The following is a 20,741-nucleotide window of genomic DNA, read 5'->3' on the forward strand; positions in this document are numbered from 1 at the left end:
GTGCTGAGTAGAGGGGAACTAGTACTTCCCGGGATTTGGAAGCGATGCTTCTATGAATGCAGCCCAAAATAGCATTTGCCTTTTTTGCAGCCACATCACATTGTTGGCTCATATTCAGCTTGTGATCGACGACAATTCCAAGATCCTTCTCGCTCGTAGTGTGGTTGAGCCACGTATCCCCCATCTTGTAACTGTGCATTTGGTTTCTTTTTCCTAGGTGCAGAACTTGGCATTTGTCCCTATTAAATGCCATTCTGTTGTTTTCTGCCCAGCACTCCAGTCTATCCAGATCACTTTGAATTTTGTTTCTGTCTTCCAAGGTATTAGCTATCCCGCCCAATTTTGTGTCATCTGCAAATTTGATCAGCATTCCCTGCACCTCCTCCTCCAAGTCATTAATAAAAATATTGAAGAGCACTGGGCCCAGGACTGAGCCCTGCGGTACCCCACTCGTTACCTCTCCCCAGCTTGAGAAGGTCCCATTGATAAGCACTCTTTGAGTCCGATTCTGTAGCCAACTGTGGATCCACTGGATCGTTGTTTCATCTAGCCCACTTCGAGCTAGTTTGCTCATCAGGATATCATGGGGCACTTTGTCGAAAGCTTTGCTGAAGTCGAGGTATATGATGTCTACAGCATTCCCACGGTCTACAAGGGAGGTGACTTGATCAAAAAATGAGATCAGATTTGTCTGGCAGGACTTGTTTTTGACAAATCCATGTTGGCTTCGAGTAATCACTGCATTGTTGTCAAGGTGCTTCCAGATGGATTGCTTTATGATCTGCTCCAGAATTTTCCCAGGGATTGATGTCAGACTGACTGGTCTGTAGTTCCCAGGTTCCTCCTTTTTACCCTTTTTGAAGATAGGGACAACGTTAGCCCTCCTCCAGTCATCTGGCACTTCCCCGGTCCTCCATGATTTCTCAAAGAGAATAGACAGTGGTTCTGAGAGCTCTTCTGCCAGTTCCTTTATGACTCTAGGATGCAGTTCATCTGGCCCTGGAGATTTGAACTCATTCAAAGTAATGAGGTGTTCCTTGACCATATGCCTGTCGATCTCAAGCTGCAATCCTGTCCCTTCAGCCTGTACTTCGCCTTTGCCAGGGGGGTCATAGACCCTCTTTTGGGAGAAGACTGAGCCAAAGTAGGAATTGAGCACCTCTGCCTTTTCTTTGTCATCTGTTATCATTTTGCCATCCTTATTTAATAGCTGAACAACCATTTCTTTCCTCTGCCTTTTACTATGCACGTAGCTGAAGAAAGCCTTTTTGTTGTTTTTAGCATCCCTCGCTAACCTCACCTCGTTCTCCGCTTTAGCCTTCCTGACGCCATCCCTGCAATTCTGTGCTACCTGCCTGTACTCTTCCTTTGTTACTTGGCCTTCTTTCCACTTCCTATATGTGTCCTTTTTTGTTTTCAGGTCATCCCTAAGCTTTTTGTGAAGCCACATTGGCTTCTTCTGTTGTCTTCCACCTTTTCTTCTTGTTGGAATTGTTTGTGATTGTGCCTTGAGAATTTCCTTTTTTAAAAGTTCCCACCCATCTTGGACTCCTTTTCTCGCTAGCATTGTTTGCCATGGGACCTTACTGATCATTGTTCTGAGTTTATTAAAATCAGCTTTCCTAAAATTCAGGGTACGCGTTTGAGTACACTCGGCTTTTGCTTCCCTTAGAACCAAGAACTCAAGTACAACATGGTCGCTTTCCCCCAGAGTTCCTGTAACTGCTACTTTATCCACTAAGTCATCTCTGTTGGTTAGGATCAAGTCAAGGATAGCCGATCCTCTAGTTCCTTCCTCTACTTTCTGTAGGAGGAAGTTATCCGCCACACAAGTCAGGAATTTCCTGGAGGGGCCATGTTTTGCAGAATTTGTCTCCCAACAAATATCGGGGAAATTGAAGTCCCCCATTACTACTACATCATGCTTCCTTAAAACATTGGCTATTTGCTTTTCAAAAGTTTCATCCTTGGCTTCTCCTTGATTGGGTGGCCGGTAGTAGACTCCGACCACCAGGTTCCTTTTATTCTTTGCTCCATTTATTTCAACCCAGATGCTCTCGATGGGGCTACCAAGCTCCTCCTCCTGTATTTCTGTGCAGAGATATGTATTTTTCACATACAGTGCAACCCCGCCTCCCTTTCTGTTCCTCCTGTTCTTTTTGAACAAGTTATATCCTTCAACTGCTGTATTCCAGTCATGAGAGTCATCCCACCAAGTCTCAGTTATACCTATCAAGTCATAATTTCCCTCCTGTATTAAGAGTTCAAGTTCGTTCTGTTTGTTTCCCATACTCTGGGCATTAGTATATAGACATCGAAGACCATGTGCTTCATAGTCTGGCTTTCTTCCTACATGTGTCTGAAGACTATTATTGGGCGCTATCAGCGCTGTTCTCTCCATTGCAGTGCATGCGCCTACGTCCATTGTTACCCCCAACATTACATCTCCCTTCCCCGTAGGATTCAGTTTAAAGCCCTCCTGATGAAGTTCTTCATGCTGTGGCCAAACACATTCTTCCCAGCCTTTGTGAGGTGCAACCCATCCCTAGCCAACAGCCCATCTTCCAGGAAGTATAGCCCGTGGTCCCAGAATCCAAATCTCTCTCGTCGGCACCACCTTCGTAGCCAGTCATTCACCCGGAGTATTTTTCGTTCCCTTTCTATCCCTCTTCTAACTACTGGAAGGATGGATGAGAAAACTATCTGGGCCCCAAAGTTCTTGAGTTTCCTTCCCAAAGCTTCAAAGTCTGACGTGATCTCTTCGTAGCTCCGCTTGGCGGTATCATTTGTTCCCACATGGATGAGAAGAAAGGGATACCTGTCAGTGGGCTTTATGAGTGCAGGCAACCTTTCAGTCACGTCTCTAATCTGTCCTCCCGGGAGACAACATACCTGGCGAGTCCACGGGTCTTCGCGACATACTTGGGTCTCGATCCCACGCAGCAAGGAGTCTCCCACTACTACCACTCTTCTCTTCTTCTTCTTGTAGGCCTGGGTTTCATCGCCTCTGTTTGACTGACCTTTAGCCTCTTGCTCACTCTCATGCAGGTTCCCCTGTGATTCTTCCTCTGCAGGCTGTCCTCCAGTCTCATCTGCAAGTACCTGGAATCGGTTCCACAGCTCCACCGCTTCCACTGGTGCAGAGTGGCGTCTAGTTCTTCTTCTCCTAACTGTCACCGTTTTCCAAGGAGTATCCTCTACTCCATTTTTCTTCACCTCAGCATTTCCCACTGCCTCATCTTGCTGTTGCTCTTCAAGCTTCTGGTCTGCCCTTTGCTGCTGTAGTTCCCCCATTCTGTCCAAGAACTCTTCGTGTTCTCTTATTCCCCGGAGGGTTGACAGTCGCCGCTCCAGTCCACTTACTTTTTCCTCCAGCAGCGTGATCAACTTGCACTTGTTGCAGGTGTAGGCCATGTTGTTCTCAGGCAAGAAAACAAACATTGCACACACCTTGCAGGTCACCACCACTGGAGAGTCTTGTCCTTCCATAGCCTCTTTTCCCTTTTTGTGTCTAGCTTTGTGATTGTTCTAGACTAGCCTGTGCCTGCTCCTCTACTCAGTAGAGGTTAAAAGCAGAGTCCCACTGGTGTGGAAGTGTGTGTTACAAGACAAATAAATGGGAAAAAGTTAGTTAAAAAAAAATAAAAAAAAAATGTTAGGGGCCTCCCCCTTGACCTCCCCTGCCGAACTCCCCTGGCCAACTCCTGTTTGCTCCCCCTGTTCGCTCGCTCTCTGGGAGCTTGCCTGCTTCTGTAGTCCCTGGACCAGCTGGAGCAGCTTGCTCTGCTCTGCTCTGCTCAGCTGGGAGGCGGGAAACAGACTGAAGCTTCCCGCCCAGTCAGCTGCTGGGAGTACTCAGGCCACACCCCTCCAATTCAGTTGGAGCTCTCAGAAGCTCCTGGTGAGCTCACAGCCAGTCAGAAGGATAAAGGGCAGCGCCCTGGGCTTCCTGCAACCCACTTACCTCTTAGCCTCTGTCTCCTTTGTCTCCTTTGTCTCTTCAACCACTGCAACTCCCCTGGCCAACTCCTGTTTGCTCCCCCTGTTCGCTCGCTCTGTTCGCTCGCTCTCTGGGAGCTTGCCTGCTTCTGTAGTCCCTGGACCAGCTGGAGCAGCTTGCTCTGCTCTGCTCTGCTCAGCTGGGAGGCGGGAAACAGACTGAAGCTTCCCGCCCAGTCAGCTGCTGGGAGTACTCAGGCCACACCCCTCCAATTCAGTTGGAGCTCTCAGAAGCTCCTGGTGAGCTCACAGCCAGTCAGAAGGATAAAGGGCAGCGCCCTGGGCTTCCTGCAACCCACTTACCTCTTAGCCTCTGTCTCCTTTGTCTCCTTTGTCTCTTCAACCACTGCAACTCCCCTGGCCAACTCCTGTTTGCTCCCCCTGTTCGCTCGCTCTGTTCGCTCGCTCTCTGGGAGCTTGCCTGCTTCTGTAGTCCCTGGACCAGCTGGAGCAGCTTGCTCTGATGTTCAGCTGGAATCTGGCTTCCTGTAACTTGAGCCCATTATTCTGTGTTCTGCACTCTGGCATGATCAAGAAGAGATCCTGGCCTTCTTCTCTGTGACAACCTTTCAAGTACTTGAACAGCACCGAGGAAGCGTGACAGAATGTTGAACTGCCTTCAGTCTAAGAATCCATTTCTGTGCAATACCAGTGATGAGGAAATCACAGCAATCAATCATATCACACACACACACACACACACACACACATATATATATATACACACACACACACACACACACACATATACATGGAAGGCAATCCCAAACCCATTTTAGATAATGTGCAGGGAGCCAAATTAATTTAAGCTCTAACTCGATTTACTTTATTTGAGAGGAACAGGGTTCCAGTGTTCAAAGCAAATGATATTTCCAGTACAGCAAATTGTATCTTGTTGACATGTCACATCCAAGGAAAAAATTAGTTCCCTGATGTTTGCCACATGGGGTTGTATCCAATGTTAGTCCTACTTAGAGTAGACCCATTAAATAAATGTGGCCTAAGTTAGACTAGCATTGGATACAACCCATTTGATACTATCCCCTGTTTCCTACTGAAAAGCCCCTAAACTGGCATGAATGCAACAGTTCTGCCCTGTTGCTGCCCCTCAGAAACTAACATTCAGTTTCATTTACATTCCATTTAGCTATTATACCTAATAGTCATTGATAGCATTATCCTCCACGAATTTGTCTGATCCACTTTTATAGCCATATAAGCCAAGGCCATTACATCCTGTGGCTGTGAATTACATATGTCAATTCTGTGTGAAGAATTGCTTTGCTTTGTCTGTCCTGAACCAACTGCCATCTTCATTGGGAAGCTGTAATATCATGGAAGAGGAAGCAGTGCCAGCTCCAGGTTTCTGACACCCTCAATAGGCCCCCTGCCCTTAGTGGGTCTGCCTTCTCACTGCCACCATCACCAGCTGCTGTTGCTCCACCTTCTCTTTCTCAACATTGACACCACTTGCTTGCTTGACAGGGAGACAGCCCGTGAGATGGTAGGCGGTGGTATCTGCTCCTCCTCTTCAGTCCCACCATTGTCTGATCCAGAGTGAACAAGTAGGTTGCAATGGGGAAGAGGAGGAGCCAGTCCATAGGGCTGTTGTCACTGGGCCCCAGCTGGGGTGTGGTCTCTTGACAGGTGCGCAACCATGCCTATCCTTGATGCTGGTCCTGAGAGGGAAAGAAAATGGCCTGGATCCACTTTCTCCACACCATAAATAACTTTAAAGACCTCCACCATGTTCCTACTTGGTTGTCTTTCTTTCTAAACCAAGGAACCTACAGTGCTGTAGCCTTTCCTCATAGGAAAGGGATGGTGCTCCAATCTGCTTATAGACTCATAGAGTCATAGAATCATAGAATAGCAGGGTTGGAAGGGGCCTACAAGGCTGTCGAGTCCAACCCCCTGCTCAGTGCAGGAATCCAAGTCAGAGCGTCCCTGACAGATGGCTGTCCAGCCTCATCTTGAATGCCTCCAGTGTGGGAGAGCCCACTACCTCCCTAGGTAATGGGTTCCATTTCCGTATTGATCTAACAGTCAGGAAGTTTTTCCTGATGTTCAGCTGGAATCGAACTTCCTGTCACTTGAGCCCATGATTCCGTGTCCTGCATTCTGGGACGATCGAGAAAGAGATCTTGGCCTTCCTCTCTGTGACAACCTTTCAAGTACTTGCGCTATCATCTATCCCCTCAGTCTTTTCTTCTCAAGACTAAACATGGCCAGTTCTTTCAGTCTCTCTTCATAGGGCTTTGTTTCCAGTCCCCTGATCATCTTTGTTGCCCTCCTCTGAACCCTCTCCAGCTTGTCTGCATCCTTCTTAAAGTGTGGTGCCCAGAACTGGACACAGTACTCAAGATGAGGCCTAATCAGTGCTGAGTAGAGGGGAACTAGTACTTCACGGGATCTGGAAGCTGTACTTCTCTTAATGCAGCCCAAAATAGCATTTGCCTTTTTTGCAGCCACATCACATCATTGGCTCATATTCAGCTTGTGATCTACAACAATTCCAAGATCCTTCTTGCTTGTCGTATTTTTGAGCCAAGTATCTCCCATCTTGTAACTGTACATTTGGTTTCTCTTTCCTAGGTGCAGAACTTGGCATATATCCCTATTAAATGTCATTCTGTTGTTTTCTGCCCAGCGCTCCAGCCTATCAAGATCACTTTGAATTTTGTTTCTGTCTTCCAAGGTATTAGCTATCCTGCCCAATTTTGTGTCATCTGCAAATCTGATCCGCATTCCCTGCACCTCCTCCTCCAAGTCATTAATAAATATGTTGAAGAGCACTGGGCCCAGGACTGACCCTGAGGTACCCCACTCATTACCTCTCCCCAGTTTGAGAAGATCCCATTGATAAGCACTCTTTGAGTCCAACCCTGTAGCCAACTGTGGATCCACCTGATAGTTGTTTCGTCTAGCCCACTTTTAGCTAGTTTGCTAATCAGGCTTGGTTGCTTTTTAAAATGTATTTTTCATGGCTCTATGATGACCTTCTCAATACTGAATAACAAGAACTGTACATGGAGTTCCAAATGCATCTGTCCTTCACCACTTGTTTGATGTGATTCCCTACCCCATAGGCTCAGAACTTTTTAAAACAGAGGTAAACAGAATTCATTTTTCCATGGTTTAAGTTGTTTGTTTGCTTTTAAAAAAATGAAATTCCCACAGTCCACTGATGTGTTTAAAATGCAGATCTTTAAATTTACATTTAAGAGCTAGGGGGTTGAACTTTGTACTTCCTGCATGTTAACCATTACCTTGCTACTGCTCTTTGGTACCACGTAGCAGGGTTGCCATATGCTACTATCTCTCAACACAGCCCTCCCAACCTGCAGTACAATATATCAGTGAACCACATGGCAGGCTTGTTGTATTATACTCCCTCAGCCCAGCCTGTTATGTGGGGTTAAAGCAATTATAATATTTATTTTTATGTATTTATTTACAAAACGTATAAACCACCCTATCTCTAAAAAAGATTCCCGAGTGGTGAACAATAAAACCATGGCTGGTCATTCAGGAAAAGCTTGTTTAAATCATTTCCGTAACTCAGGACATTTAGAAATAGCTTCTCAGTATGAACCAGGAAATTACCTATAGAGAGACACTGAGATTATTCTCTCTGCCCCTTTTATATCTGTCTCTTTCTTCATCCTCTTTTGCTCATTTCTGTGGAAGGAAGGAAGAGGAGATATGGATTAAAGACAAAGATGTTGTTCTCAATCTGGAAGGAGCGGGAGAAGAATCAACCAAGAAAACCTGATTGTAAGAAGATAATTCCACTGGTGCTTTAGAAAAATCTGGGTGATGTTGAAGATCAGAACTGAAATTGCTGTAGTGCTCAGTATTGCAGAAATAACCTTTCCTTCTCCATCCATCCCCCCAAAACTTCTCCCCACACAACCCCCCCTTTCCTCCCAAATGTCTCACTTTTAATTTGAATCAAGCTTTTCTCATGCCATGAATACACTGAAGTTTTGTTATCCCAGGTCTTAACTGATTGTAATCTTGGTTAAGTCCCTCTGTTTACCATTCAAATAATAGTTATTTAGATCGCATTTTTGCTACATAATCCCTATCCCTTTTCGCTGTTAACAAAGCCAGTTAATTCAACACTCTGCACTGGCACTACAGCGTGTCATTTCTGAAAAGCAGGTGTGGTATTCATGATGATTTCTCCTGTTGTGTGAAACAAATAGTCTAATTCCTAATGGTAAAAATGGACATTGAGAAAGAAATGGGTTCTACTTTGAATCCAACAGGAACTATTGATAGTATAATCACTGATTTTAAATAGAAAATGAAAGGAGTCTAAAGATGGGTTCAAATGTTGCAAGGAAACAAAAGCAAAGGAGGCATGACTGGGTAATCATGCTCATCATCTCCCCATATCTCTGGGTGTGATGTAAACAGTGGTGTAGAAATAAATTTTGAAGTGCAGGCATTCATCATGACAGTCCCCATAGCCACATCCCCAGGGAGAGTCCAAAATTGCAGGCAGCTGTGTTGATGCATATGAACAAACCAGTTCTAGCAATTCTCATCTCCAGCGGAAGCAGATCTTTTGTAAAGCTAATGGGTCTTCATTGCCAATTCAAGACTAAGGGCACAATCCTATGCATGTTTAGACAGAAAAAAGTCCTACAACTCCCAGCATTCCCCAGCCAGTGACATTTTTCTGTATAAACATGCATAGGATTGTACCTTAAGCTGTGCTACATTAGGGCTGTAGACTGCTTCGGCTATAGATCCAAATTCTGAGCCGAAGTGGGCTGATTCGGACCGCCTCAGTCTGGATTTGGAGTGGGTTAGGATTGGGCTGAAGTGGTGTGAAGCAGTTGGAGTGCTTTGGACCGATCTGGACAGCGGCCCACCCAGCCGGGAGAGCCCCCTGCTCCTTACCTGGACCTGTGGGGAGCTCCTGCAGCTGTCGCCATTTTTGAGGGCGTCGCCATTTTCTTTTCAAATGGTGACTCTTCTTCTGGAAATTAAATGTTGTGCAAATGGTGGCTGCAAGGCCATCATTTACACAACATTACAGGTGTAAATAGCCCAGTAAATAGTAAATAACCCTTAAAGGCAGCATAAAAATAATTTAAAATTACAATAAATAAAATAAATCCTTCATCCATTTCTCTTTTTTTTTTCTTCTTCTTCTTCTTCTTTAAAAAAAAAAACCCTTTTACAGAGATCAGATGTGCTGTGCAGTGAAAGTCCAGTCATGTCCACCATCTTCATTTTCCCAGAGTGCCTCTGGGCTCCATGTGGACCCAGAAGCACTCTGGGGAAATGAAAATAGTGGTTACAACTGGAGCTTAACTGTACAATGTGCCCAACCTCTTTAAAACTTTTTTTTAAAAATAGGAAAGTAAAAGGGATATGTTCCTCCTGTTGCTTCCCTATTAAGTAGAGGGGGAGAGTGAGCAAGTGACTAGGGTGAAAGTGGAAGAAAATAGTGGACCAGTGAAGGTGGTGCAGCAGGTAGAAAGGAAGTGGGGTGGTAACAGTGGAGATGGGGGAGAGAAAGCAGCAGGGTTGCTCAGGGATGCTTCACACCTGGCAGTATTTCTGTTCCTGGTAATATGGAAGTTCTCCTCACAGAGAAAATAGAAATATGATGTTTGGAACTACTTTTGTACCAAAAATTTCTCCCAGATTTTTCCAACCATTCTCATTCAACTTGATAGAAGAGGAATTGCTTTTGAAAAGAAATTCAATGGTGAACAAATTTCGGAGAAATTATCGTGGGTTGAGTCTGGGTTTCTTGGGCTTACCTTACTTAGGAGGTGGCTGAGGAGTGAGCACAAGTGTCCTGTTTTTCACTGTGCAATCATCTCTCTGGCAGCCTGTAGCCTCCTCAGCTTCCTACATCTCTCCAGTGAAGCCCAGTTTAAGGCACCATGAAGTAATTCCTCCCTCAGGGCTTTTTCAGATTAGGAAGTGCAGGCAGCCTGGGAGGTTAGCTGTGATTAGGAAGCTCAAAAACACCGCAAACATAAATGATAAAACATCCTGAATGAGGCAGAACAATGGAAGCCTCTTTCATGGGGGAAGAAAACTTTCAGGAAATTGGAGGACAGCTTTTGGCAAAGCACTAACTCCACGTCATCCCTGGAGCTGGACACAACACTGCCCCCCCCACCTGTATTGTGGGGGATGCAAATTGCCAAGACACTTGATGCTGTTGCAGCACAACCCCTCCCCCCAGCCCTTACCAAAAAAAAAGAGAGAAGCTTTGCTACAAGCCCTGCCAATGGGGAGCCCTACCTGGGAGAAACTGTGGAGAATTTCTCCCCCCGCTGGAGAAACTCAGTGAAATTGTCTCCCAAATTTCTCTGCCCACAAGTGAGGTGGAAAATTTCAAGAGGCCATTTGTGCACAGCTCTATTTGGAACTTGTAGACCACAATATGGATTTTTATCATACAAAACCGACCATTTAGCTGGAAAGAAATCCATTTCAGGAGTGCTACAGGGAAGGAGATCATTTGAAAATGATGTGATGATCTAGTGACTACTGGCATCTGCACCATTCTTTGATGATTGGATCCTTTCAGATTGTGCTTCTGGGACTTGATTTATTAATGTTACTTAAGAATGTAAGAGCCCTGTTGGATCACACCAAACACCTATCTAGCCCAGCATTCTGCTCCCACAGTGGCCAACCAGATGCCTATGGGAAGTCCACAAAGAAGACATGAGTACAATAGCACCCTTCCTCTCATATATTCCCCAGCAACTGGTATACACAGGCATACTACCTCTGATACTGGAGGTAGCATATAGCCATCAGGATTAGTAACCATTGATAGCCTCCTCCAGGGATTTGTCTAATCCCCTTTTAAAGCCATCCAAAGTGGTGGCCATCACTACATCCTGTGGTAGCGAATTCCATAGCTTGACTATGCACTGTGTGAAGCAGTATTTCCTTTAATCTATTTTGAATCTATCACCAATCAGCTTGATGGGATGACCTCGGGTTCTAGTATTATGAGAGAGGGAGAAAAATGTCTCCTCATCCATTTTCTCCACACCATGCATATTTTTATACATCTCTATCATGTCTCCCTTTGCTCACCCCTTTTTTCTAAGCTGAAGTGCCTCCAACTTTGTAAACATTTCAAACCTTGATAATTTTGGTTGTCCTTTTTTCACCTATGTCATCTAATAATAGATGCTTATGCTTTGCACATAGAAGGTCCTAGCATCAAATTCCTGTGAAAAAGATCCAGTAGCTGGTGATAGGAAGGACCTATGCTTGACAGCTTGGAGTGCCACTGCAAGTCAGTGTAGACTGGAGTGGGCAACCTCTGGGGGCCCAGAGGCCAATTCCCCCTTGAACCTTCTGAAGGCTGTAATCTTTACTGCCATTACCAAATTTGCTGCTGAAATTGGGTGACACAGCGGTGGCAAAAAAGCAGTGATTCCTATTTAAAACTCCACATGCTTCCAGTCACTAGGGGACAATAGAGAATGTCCTATTTCCTGCTTCCTCCCCTTCATCTTCCTTCTTCCTCCGTCTTCCCCTCTGTCTCTGCATAAAGTGCCATGTGGCCCTCTCCTGAAGGAAGCAAGTAACCATATCTCTTTGCTTCCTTACACTTACACACCCAGCGTTAGGGGGTGCTTGTAGTTAAACAGTGTTAGATAGCCTTCTCTGATGATGTGTATGAAAGCGCTAATAAAGTAAGTTGATTTGAAAGGAAATGAACTTCTCTTAAACTGGCTCTAACCTGCGTTTATTGCCTGCAATACTAAATGCTGTGTTGTCATGTTTTCTATATATAAACCAACTCTGCTGTAAGTCACACCAGACTTTCCAACAAAAACAAGATGTGTGGGGTACTGCTTTTTTTGCTGCCACCACTGCAAATTCAGAACCATAATAATGGAGACAGTAGGGGCTGCAAAACATGCCAGGGGAGCTGCATGCAGTCCACAGGCCAGCCGTACTCCTGGTACATTTAATACTGAGCTAGTTAGACAAAAAGTCTGACCTGGTATAAGGCAGCAACCTTTTAGGGAAAGACTGTAATTCAGTGGTACAGCACATATTTGCATAGAGGAGGTCCCTGTTTCAATTCTAGTTATCTTCAGTTAAAAGTAGGCAATGGGAAAGAGCTGAGAGAACTGAGATCTCCCATCAGTCAGAGCAGACGAAACTGGGCTGGATGGACAAATAGTGTGTCCTAGACAATGAGAGAATCCTATATACCTGAACAGTACTGGAAATGCCTGAGACCCAACCATGCTTTCTGATGTCTTTCCTACATAGAAATACTCATATTTTATTAGTGTTCAAGTACATTTGATCTGGTTTTTAATCCCAGAAGATGGGGTAAATTCACATGATCTATAGGGACATACACAGGGAAAGTACATCATGTACAAGTTGGGTTTTTTGTTGATGAGCATTTCATTCACAAGATAGGATGATTTTATCTATGACTTATTACATATTTTATAGAAAGGGACATGTGGTTTCCCTTTTTGATCTCACCAAAAGGAAGGCAAAGAATAAGTAGAGAGAATTGGTGCAATCCACCATCACTAATATTACATATTAATATCCACCCCTCGTATTTGACTTTAATGAAGATTTGTAGGCAATTGCTTCATTGTGAATAGTTCTCTTGCAGGAGCGTGAATGGAACCTCTCTGTCCAGAATAGCTTCCCTATTGATTTCAATAGAATGTTATTATGACAAAAAGGGCTTCTGAACTCAAGTGCATTCGCTTTCAATAGGAGGCAAGCTGGTTATCAGGTATTTTTTTACAACATGACCAGGTTATTTGATTTCACCCTTGAAATAGATTCAGATTACAGGAGGACTCCCAAGAGAAAAAAAAAAATCTAAGGGAAAAAAAAGAAGTTGCACTTTGACAGTCATCTTGTTCAACAGTAGGTGAGGTTGCATGAAAAATATATGCCAATAATGAGCCACATTTAATCAGAAGAAAACAAGTGAGCTTTTCCTTCCCTTTAAAAAAATTGTGGATAACTATATAGCTTGAACGTAATAAGGTACCAGACTAATTTGCCCCAAATAGTCTCATTTTAAAGAAACACCTTCACAGACTCCTTCAATGGTGCTTGCCTGCAGTAGCAGATTTCTATTTCACTTGTAGCTGAGCCCCATAATTCACTTAGATGAGTAGTTGTGTAGTCTGTATTATTTGGAGGATGCAAAAGAACATGAGTCAACTTCTGACATTTAAATGTCTTGGTTCTCCCCCTGCCCCCCATGTATATATGTATTTTAATAGCACAAAGGTTAGCAGGGCTAACGTTAGACTTGATGAAACTCCAAGAAGAGCGGTGAGAGTTCTGCCCATAAGAAATATCTATTTTCCAGGTTATTATCATCCTATCTTATATTTCATATCGTTGTCAACTCAAGAGTTTCTAGTTAAGGAAGATTGCAAAACCAGAAATACGGGAAAGATCAATATAATATAAAATGTCTTCTGTGCATAAAACTCAAAGACCTATTATATTCAGTGGTGGCTATGGAGATTGTGAACTAAAAATTCAATGAGGGTAATCGAAATATGTTCATTGACACAGAACATGGGGTTACACGGCTCCAGTCCAGAATGTTTATGATAGATGGGTTAGGACTGCATCAGTGGAGTTGTAGGTAAGCGATGATTCTGGTAAGGCTTAAAGACATGGGTCTTGGAGGATGGGGCCTGCCAAATAATTATGGGACCATTCCTGCAAAAGATTGTGTTCAAATAATAATTTGAGTTTGGGAGGAAGAAAATGACAAGCTTGATTATTTGGACAAGTTACAGTATACCATACCATGTCCATATGTAGAATTTTCAAATGGATGCATATATATTCGATGGCAAAAGAATGGGTTTGTGAATGTAAGCAATCACACACTTTTGAAACATACATTAAAGAGCTCAGTTGTGGCTACTAAGAGCTTTTCAACATGAAGCAGTTAATCAGCTGTTAATCCGCTGTATTTACTTTTGGCTTCATCACAGAATTGAGATCTGAGCTCTACATGAGGAGTATTTTCTTGCCTGCTTTTTTGCTACATAACCTCTAGGTGGCTCTATAGTACAGTGGAATAACACAAATACACAAGAGGAAATCATGCTTTATTTCCCTTTCACAATTAAATGCCACATTTTCCCTGCTCTAAAAAAACTCACTGAAAGTGCTGGTTAGACACAGAAGTGAAACTGGAGGGTCATGTCATTGTCTGAAGAACCCATAAACAACTGTGAGTAGGAAATGATGAGTGCACAATAAATGTCTCATGTAGAAAAGCCCTAAATGAGATGCCTTTCATGCATTAGATGCTTTCTTTCTTTTTAAGGAAATAGTAGGCATGGCTGCCTGATATGGATCTAGACCCTAGTATTTGGCAGGGGGGTAATCTCAGCCTAGTGGTCCCAACTTGGATTGGGGCCTCCCTCACCTGCCACTTGGATTGGAAGAAAAGCTCCTACTCCTGCCAGTCCTTGGCGTGGACAAAAGGAATATAGAAAAAATGTCCATCTCCCATAACACTAGCTTTCAGAATCACCCAAGGAAATTAATTCAGGACAGACCTACCCCCCCCCCCATACATTCAGGACAGACAACAAAGTATTTCTTCACAGAACACTCAGTTCATGCAATTTACAGTCACAAGATACTGTGTGAGGACCACTGAGTGAAATTCCTTTAAAAGACAATTAGAATTCATGGAGGGCAGGTCTACACCGCCTTGAGTTCCTTGAAGGAAAAAAGGCGGGATATAAATGTAATGAATGAATGAATGAATGAATGAATAAATAAAATTAGTTGTGACAAGTGAGATGAGCAACAAAATGTTCCATTGTGGAGTGCTCCCAATCAGGCTTTCAGCCAGACAGTCACAGCCTTTTTCAGGATATAGTCCATGCCATTCCCACTTGCTATTGGTTACCCATTTTTTCTCATCTCAGCCTCAGCTATCAGCCAGCATTCCACGGCCACTGAGCATGCTCAGTCCTCATTGGGCTGTTTTGGGGGGTTTAAAGATCCCCCTAGGGTTCCCCCCTTTTTGTTTGTTTGCACTTCTGCAAACCTTGGGGTTTTCCAAGCCTGCTGAGACTGTCTTCTTGTGCATGCATTTTGTGTACATAAGGATCCCTGCTTAGAAAATGTATTTGCGATGAGTATACAAGATAGCTCAAAAGAACCTCATGTTTCAAAACAGTATGGCTTGGGATTCCAGTTGTCCAACAGCAAACAGTGGTGCTGGGCTCCTGGCTTCATGCCTGCTTGCAGGGCCTGCCCTACCATTAGGATGAGTGAGGCAGCTGCTTCAAGTGAAAGAACATGGGGGTGAGTGGCGGTGAGGTGCTGGAGGACAGAGCAGTATGGGCATCACACAGCCTGCCCTACGCCCACTAAACTGGCCTGCTGTCCTCAACTGTAGTAGTCAGCATTGATTCAACTGCCAGTCTGGTTGGTTTCTGTTCATTGGATGGGTTGGGGTGCCATTTTGTTCTTTGCCTCAGGCAGCAAAACATCTTGGGCCAGCCAGCTTCCAGAAGCATCTGGTTAGAAAAAGGATACTGGACTAGACGGACCACTGGTTTGATCCAGTGGGACACTTCTTATGTCCTTAATGGTGGTTAGGTATGATAGGGATGTCAGATGAATCCATCTGGAGGGTCATGAAGCTTGGCCCCCCAGACTTGGCCTCCCAGACTTTCAGAAGCTTGGCCCCCCAGACTCTGGCTCACTACCTTGTGAGCTGGCCCAACCCAATCTATATCGAGTCAGGCCAGCTCGTGGATTTTCAGGTGTTCCCCACTGCCAAACTGGCATTTATGCAAATCGTGGCTGCAATTTGCATACTTAATGCAAATTTCAGATGTAATTTGCATAATTTGTGGCCGTAATCTGCTTAATTTGAACAAATTGTGCCTGCAATTTGCACAAGTCAAGCATATTTACAGTGCAATTTGCACAGATTATGGCCGAAATTTGCATAACTTAGGCAAATTGCAGCCACAATGCTTGTAAAAGCCAATTTTAAGGGAGGGGGGAACTGCCAAAATTCCCAGATTTGGGAAAAAAAGCCCCAGGCTCCAGGGAAATCTGGCAAGCCCCCAAAGGACCAGATTTCCCGGCGACGGCCATCCTTAATGTAGGATGATGTTGACAAAAAGAACTCAGTGGAAAATCAAGAAACAGAAAATGGATTCTTCTATGTTTGCATTTCATATTGATTGTGCTTTAAGTTATTGTGATGACTCTAACAAGGAAGGATGAATTCAATTATGCTATATTGGCCCATTTTCGATATAGGACTTAAGAGCCTATGTCTTTAGGCTTAAGACCTATCTTCGTGATGGTATCATGACAGTGTCTTGCACAAGGCATTATATCTCAGTTCTTCGTCTGTAAAATCAAAACAATAATGACCTACCTGACAGGGTTGTTGTAAGGGCAAATTCAATAAAGTCTGAAAGTACATCATATCTGAAATTGCCATACAGATGAAAAATGGTAGCTGGAGAATATCTGACAGCAGAGGCAATATCTCCTGGTCAGTAAGTATTGTTCAGGTTCGTTAAGGTAGCTTTCAGTCTTTAAGCTTTTTGTAAATATGAAAAAAAATCCGCTTGCCTGAGTTTGTTCAGCAGACCAAACAAATCCATTCTTTTATATGACATTTTGAAGGAACAAACCCTTTTCACTGAATTTTGTGTCAAGACTCATCTGTGAAACAAATTCTGGTGTGCTGCATTTGAAAAGCAAACTTATTTTGTGGAATTTGCGCATTGCTGTTTCCACAGTAACAAAAATAAGAACTAATTTAGCACTGGAAAAAACAATTTAAAGTGGATTTATGAGGCTGTATTCATTTTGGTTGCCCTGTGCCTTTCAGATTCCAAATGGTAAGGTTTGTATATTAAAAAACAAACCAATAAAAACGGTTGGGTTATTTAAGCTATAAGGAAAATTAAATATTATGTTCTGAACAAAATTCTAGCTTTAAAAATGCAGTAGGGAAATTCTGGCTCCCTTCCACACAATATAACAGGTTATGGGCAGTTTCCATGTCATGAGGCATCAGGTTAACTTTATTTGGAGACTAAAACAGAAGAACGAGAAACCAGCAGAATGAACAAAGATGCAGTATGATTGAGGTAGGCCTATATACAACACAAGGCAGGTATACAGCTGTCTGCTAGTTGCAGTGATCACACAGAGCTTATATATTACAAGTTTACCTCTTTAAGGTTCAGAAACCACACTCTCCTCACCTGTATATGTGTGTATGGTTCCCCCCTCTTTTTTTCTTTTCTTTAGAAATATTTGTTGTTGTTGTTGTTCAGTCGTTCAGTCGTGTCCGACTCTTCGTGACCCCATGGACCATAGCACGCCAGGCCTTCCTGTCCTGCGCTCTCTCCCGGAGCGTGCTCAAGTTCATATTCATTGCATCCGTGATGCTATCTAGCCATCTCATCCTCTGCCGTCCCCTTCTCCTTTTGCCTTCAGTCTTTCCCAGCATCAAGGTCTTTTCCAGGGAGTTTTCTCTTCGCATTAGGTGGCCAAAATATTGGAGCTTCAGCTTCATTATCTGTCCTTCCAATGAGCACTCAGGGTTGATTTCCTTTAGGATGGACTGATTTGACCTCCTTGCAGTCCAGGGGACTCGTAAGAGTCTTCTCCAGCACCACAGTTCGAAAGCATCAATTCTTCGGCGCTCAGCCTTCCTTATAGTCCAGCTCTCACAGCCATACATTACTACTGGGAAAACCATAGCTTTGATTAGACGGACCTTTGTCGGCAAGGTGATGTCTCTGCTTCTTACTATGCTGTCTAGGTGTGCCATAGCTTTCCTCCCAAGGAGCAAGCATCTTTTAATTTCATGGCTACAGTCACCGTCTGCGGTGATCTTGGAGCCCAAGAAAGTAAAATCTGTCACTGCTTCCATTTCTTCCCCTTCTATATGCCAGGAGGTGATAGGGCCAGATGACATGATCTTCGTTTTTTTAATGTTGAGTTTCAAACCAGCTTTTGCACTCTCCTCTTTCACCCTCAACAAGAGGCTCTTGAGATCCTCTTCGCTTTCTGCCATTAGGGTGGTATCGTCTGCATATCGGAGGTTGTTGATAATTCTCCCGGCAATCTTAATTCCGACCTGTGATTCATCCAACCCGGCATTTCTCATGATGTACTCTGCATATAAGTTAAATATACCTGTTTGGTAATTTGCAGTTCTGGTTCTATCTTGTCGGAGAGAACTCCACAGAAAAAGTAATCATATCTTTCCAATCAAGGTCTTTTTCAATCAATCAATCAATCAATCAATCATCAACCTTTATTTGCTTAAAATGTATCATTGCAAAACAGCAGAGAAGAAGAAAAACAAAAGCACAATAAAGGGTCAGAGCAGATAATCTCCACCACTAATATATATGATTATACGTTTTCCCGTCTAATTTTAAACGCACCCATTGATGTTACATATTTGTTCTGATCAGCCAAAACCATACATATTTTGTCAAAATTTGACATCTCAGAGCAAGAAAGGAAACTGGATAAAAATCTCTCTTGGGCGCCCTATGCAATGGGCAGTACAGCAAATAATAACAGATATCCTCTGCCTCTCCCTACCCACAAACACAATGACGTGGAACTTTAAGGAACTTTTCTTCCAAATAAGCAGTAGGCATAGTTTGAAAGTGCAGCATAGAGCTTAGTTAAAGACTTTCTTAATAAAGAAAATGTAAGCTCGCATAAATACTGCTGCGGAGTGTGATCAACATTTATATGTCTATGCCACAAAGAAAACCTGGTATTTGCTACATTTTCCATATCCCAGTTACAATTGTTATTAAATGCAATTGGCAGTATCCAACAGGGTGCAACTGCAACCATTCATGTTAATTACATTATGCTAGGATCACTGCCTCCCCTTCATGGATCACTGCCTTGTTGTGGCGAAGGGGCTTGCGTAACTCAGTGAAGCCATAAGCTATGCCGTGCAGGGCCACCCAAGACAGACAGGTCATGGCAGAGAATTCTGACAAAATGTGGTCCACTGGAGAAGGAAATGGCAACCCACTCCAGTATTCTTGCCAAGAAAACCCCATGGAACGTATCACAAGGCTAAAAGATATGACGCCGGAAGATGAGACCCTCAGGTCGGAAGGTCAAGGTGTCCAATATACTACTGGGGAAGAGCAGAGGGAATTTCCAAGTAGCGCCAGAAAGAGTGAAGCGGCTGGGCCAAAGCCGAAAGGACACTCAGCTGTGGATGTGTCTGGTGGTGAAAAGAAAATCCGATGCTGTAAAAAACAATATTGTTTAGGATCCTGGAATGTAAGATCAATGAATCAAGGTAAGCTGGAGATGGTCAAACATGAGATGGCAAGAGTGAACATCGACATCTTGGGAATCAGCGAACTAAAATGGACAAGCATGGGCGAATTTAATTCAGGTGACCATCATATCTACTACTGTGGGCAAGAATCTCTTAGAAGAAATGGAGTAGCACTCACAGTCAACAAAACGATTGGAAAAGCAGTACTGGGGTACAATCTTAAAAATGATAGAATGATCTCAGTACGAATCCAAGGCAAACCATTCAACATCACAGTAATTCAAGTCTATGCCCCAACCACTCAGGCCAAAGAAGCTGAGGTTGATCGGTTCTATGAAGACCTACAACACCTTCTAGAACTAACACCAAAAAAAGATATCCTCTTCATCATAGGAGATTGGAATGCTAAAGTAGGAAGTCAAGAAATCACTGGGATAACAGGCAAGCATGGCCTTGGTGTACAAAATGAAGCAGGACAAAGGCTCATAGAGTTTTGCCAAGAGAACATGCTGATCATAGCAAACACTCTTTTCCAACAGCACAAGAGGTGACTCTACACATAGACATCACCAGGTGGTCAATATCGAAATCAGATTGATTATGTACTTTGCAGCCAAAGATGGAGAACAGAAGCTCCATACAGTCAGTAAAAACAAGACCTGGAGCTGACTGTGGCTCAGATCATGAGCTGCTTCTTGCAAAATTTCGGCTTAAATTGAAGAACGTCGGGAAAACCACTAAACCATTCAGGTATGACCTAAATCATATCCTGAATGAATATACAGTGGAGGTGAGGAATAGATTTAAGAGATTAGACCTGATAGACAGAATGCCGAGGAACTATGGATGGAGGTCTGTAACATTGTTCAGGAGGCAGCAACTCAATCCATCCCAAAGAAAAAGAAATGCAAGAAAGCCAAGTGGCTGTCTGATGAGGCTTTACAAGTAGCTGAGGAAAGAAGGGAAGTGAAAAGCAAGGGAGAAAGGGAAAGATATATCCAACTGAATGCAGGTTTCCGGAGAATAGCAAGGAGAGACAAGAAGGCCTTCTTAAATGAACAATGCAAAGAAATCGAGGAACACAATAGAATGGGAAAGGCTAGAGATCATTTCAAGAAAATTGGAGATCTCAAGGGAATGTTTTGTGCAAAAACGGGCATGATAAAGGACAAAGAAGGCAGGGACCTAACAGAAGCAGATGAGATTAAGAAGAGGTGGAAAGAATACACAGAAGAACTATACAGGAAAGATCTGAATGTCCCTGATAGCCATGATAGTGCGGTCACTGAACTTGAGCCGGACATCCTAGAGAGTGAAGTCAAGTAGGCCTTAGGAAGCATTACTAACAACAAAGCTAGCGGAGATGACAGTATTCCAGCTGAGCTATTTAAGATCCTAA

Source organism: Heloderma suspectum, chromosome 1 (assembly GCF_057233095.1).
Source record: "Heloderma suspectum isolate Gila_16-S chromosome 1, 16-S_ref, whole genome shotgun sequence".
Lineage (NCBI taxonomy): Eukaryota > Metazoa > Chordata > Lepidosauria > Squamata > Helodermatidae > Heloderma > Heloderma suspectum.